This window comes from Oryza sativa, chromosome 11, assembly GCF_034140825.1.
Source record: "Oryza sativa Japonica Group chromosome 11, ASM3414082v1".
NCBI lineage: Eukaryota > Viridiplantae > Streptophyta > Magnoliopsida > Poales > Poaceae > Oryza > Oryza sativa.
Window position 1 is genome coordinate 16,869,588 of NC_089045.1, and position 3,840 is coordinate 16,873,427.

At 43.8% G+C, this 3,840-nt stretch overlaps 1 long non-coding RNA gene across 1 annotated transcript; it reads right to left on the reverse strand.

The window, feature by feature from the left end:
- Nucleotides 1-512: 512 nt before the first annotated feature.
- Nucleotides 513-1,597, reverse strand: LOC136353902 (uncharacterized). Its single transcript, XR_010737413.1, has 2 exons — nucleotides 1,464-1,597; nucleotides 513-833 (listed from the first exon to the last, which is right to left on the reverse strand). It is a non-coding gene; the product is annotated as an uncharacterized lncRNA (long non-coding RNA).
- Nucleotides 1,598-3,840: the final 2,243 nt, after the last annotated feature.

Genomic DNA, 3,840 nt, shown 5'->3' on the forward strand with positions numbered 1-3,840 from the left:
CATTATTGTATCAAAATTTATTTATGTATGATTTTTTTTTCATTTCATGTAGATGGATCGGCAATGGATGTATGCTGACCGGCGGTCCAAAGAGTTTATCGAGGGCGTGCATTATTTTTTGAGAGTGGCCGAAGCTAACAAGCGTAACGGTTTTATTTGTTGTCCATGCAATAAGTGTAAGAACTAGAAGGAGTATTCTGCATCCAGGACTATTCATTTTTATTTGTTGTCCATGCAATAAGTGTAAGAACCAGAAGGAGTATTCTGCATCCTGGACTATTCATTTTCACCTGTTTGAGTCAGGGTTCATGCCAAGCTATAATTGTTGGACATCCCACGGTGAGCAAGGGGTTGAAATAGAAGAAGATGAAGTGGAGGACGAGAACATTCCCGACTGGGCTCAGTACGCTGGATTTGAAGGAAATCAAACGGGCGAGGTGGACAGGGATGCTGGCGATAACAATGCTGCGGATGATCTTTGTAACACCCCAGAAACTACAAAGACATCGGGATGCTACTAAATAGACATACATTTAACAAAGAAGGAGAAATTTCGACAGCAACTCCTCTAAAACATAAGCATTGCGGAAGCGTCAAATATAAGTATAGCATTGCAAGTAGCCATCTACAAAAAAAAAGGAGAAAGGAACATTCAGGGATGAAATAAACTAATTTCAACTCTCAGATTCATCTAGTGCAACTTAACAAGGGTACAATTCCTTTATTATAAAAATCATGACAACTTTAAAAATTAGGGTGGCAGTGTGGAATGCAGCTGTGCTTCTACTCCCGTTTTCCCCAAGCGAGCATGTCACTTTAAGCACCTGAAAACACTGTAGGGGTGTGAGAATAAATCTCAGCAAGAGAATTATTTTATCAAGTTATTTAACCTACCAAATCATTAAATTATATTTATAAGAAAACAAAGGAACATAACATTAAATATAAAGGCAAACATCTAGTGTTCATAGGTTCAAGAGTAAGGAGGATAAACCAGATCTGCAAAGACCTCAGGAGAAAGAAGCCCTCTCATGAACTCAATAGAGTATATAACTTCCATACCCCAAAATGCTAAAGTGCAATGCAATGCAAATGCAATAATATTCCTGCCTTCACACCCAACAAGGTGTGAAGCTGCATCGTGTTACGACAATACACGATGCTGTACCGGTACGGTCGCGACCATAGGTTCACGACATAACTTCGAATGAAATGCAATGCAATACAATAATAGAGGAAAGATAACACAGCCATAAATCCTTCCAATGATATCACATATAATAATTACTCTCACTAAAAGCATACCACATTAACCATAGTTAGCCGATGTCACGCCCGGAAATTCACTAGTAATTTCCGAACTTATTTGTGCATAAAATCCTCGTCCAGGAATCAGCCGAGGTACACAAACTGACAATTTAATATACAGATTCATCAAATTAACTAAAACGATAAATACTTACTTATGAGGCACTTAGTCCTCATCATGAAGAAAACTGCAGCGGAAAATAAAATCTAGCGAAGCTCCGGCTCCACTCCCACAGGCAGCTCAACTTGGGTATAAGCCAAACGTCTTCTCCTTCTGGATCCTTTTTCTTCAACTGAGGTTGATTGATTATTGCAAGGTGAGCATATGACATACTCAGCAAGCCACACAGTAAATATGCAAGTGCACAAGGATACCAAAGGATGGCATAATATTGGCTCATTTGCAAAAGCAGCATTTAGCAAAACATTTAAGAGAAGTAAAACAGTGGAGTAATTAATCAGAAATTTTAATCAACACTGAACAGCATACCCATGCTGTACAGGCCCAACCATCCTGAACAACCATACCCGGCTGTACAGATCTAACTCCAAACCAGGAGCTAAGCAAATTATTACCAGTTATAACATCAATACTTATTGTGAGAGGTGTGGGACTAATCACGAAAAACATTGCTCAACTCGCCCATAACCGCGGGCACGGCTATTCGAATAGTTTTACTCTGGCCAGAGGTGTACCACTGTACCCACAAGACACAGCCTCAACATCATGTCTACCATGCGTCGCGATACTGGAAAGTACCCGAATAGAGGCTGTGACAATACCCTCTGCATAACACAACTCACCACAGTGCACCATTCCTGGATCATAATCACCCCCTCAAAAACCAGAGGCATGGACTCCCCAGCGACCCCCGTGGGCTTATCTCCGCCACTTCTCAGTCTGGTGCTCCGCAATGAATCATGCTATACAAAAGGTAAAGCCGTTGCCCACGCTGGCTTGTGGTTGGCACGGTTAATGTTTCACAATAGTAGCTCGCGAACCGGTCCTTAATTGTCATGAGCACGACTCTCAAAACCATGTGCTCACAACCCACCATTATCAAGTTTTAGTTGGCAAGTAATTAATTAACCAATCACGATTGACCATCGTGAGCTACCATTAAATATAACCATAAGTGATAGTGAAACATTAGTTATCCCAATTGTGTGCTAATGTTTCTAAGCATGGCTAAGCAATCATATCTAATATCTAGCTGAACCAATATATATAGCTCAACTAGTCAAGTTATAATAACCCAAGGTATCAAGGAATAAAGTAATCAATGCAAACAGGCCATAACAAAGGAATAGGTTCACACCACCCAGTGACATTCGAAAATAAATGCACAGTTGAAATAAATAGAGAATTTAAATATAGGATCAACATGCTCAAAGGATTGTGTTTAGGATCTGTGTGACTTGCCTTGCAATAATCGGTCTTCAATTAATCTTCTTGAACACTTCCGGCGCACTCGCGAACCTTCGCAACGACGGAAACGACAAGCTATCACGCAAAACGGGGAAAAAGACTAATAAAAACCAAATAAACAGTACATATAAAGTAAACAAACATGTAGATCATATTTTTAGATGAATTATGAGACTTGAACGGCCTCATTCTGACTTCAAATGAATTTATTATGAATTTTACAAGATTAAATCTATTTAAAGCCCATTTAAAAAGAATTAAATAAATTTAATTCAATTTATGGACAATTTTAATATGTAGATCTTTATTTTATACAACTTTTGCAACTTGAACCACATTAAACTGAGTTCAAATGAATTAGTTATGAATTTTTAAAGATTAAATCGGATTAAAACCTTTATATGGATTTTAATTGAATTATGACGCAATAATGAATTAATTTTGAAAAGGAAAAGAAGGATTATTGCGTCAGCGGCTAGGGTTTGCGGTGGACCGGGTGCACGGCAGCGGTTCACGGGAACGAACGGCCGAGATCAACCCTATCCAAAACGGACGGCCGAGATCGATCGGTCCACGACCGGCTCACGGGAGAGGGCGACGATGACGTCAGCGATGACGTCAGCACCGGCGGCGGCTCGGGCGGCGCAAGCTCACCGGCGAACGACGGCGCGGCGGCGCAAACGGAGAGCACCAGGACGTAGAGCGCGGCGCGACGAACTCACCGATGACCAAAGCAACGGCGGAGGAGCAACGGACGGCGCCGGCGACGAGGAAGAAGCGGCGGCAACCTTCGGGTCGACGGCGGCGACGGTGCTCCGGCGGTCTTCGGCGGCGGCGAAGGGGCGGACGAGGACGGCGACGCGACGGCGACCACGACGGCGACCTTCCCGAGCGACGGCGACGGCTGGAACGGCGGCGGCGCACGGCTGGAGCGGCGGCGGCGACGGCGGCGCAAAAGCTCACGGGGCTAGGGCGCTACACACGACGGCGGGCGAAGGCGAGGGAGGCGATGGGTAGAGGAGAGCTCGGGGATCCTTTTAAAGGGGCTAGCGAGCGGCGACGGAGGCCCACGGCTGCCGGCGACGAGAAGGAAAGGTTGGGGA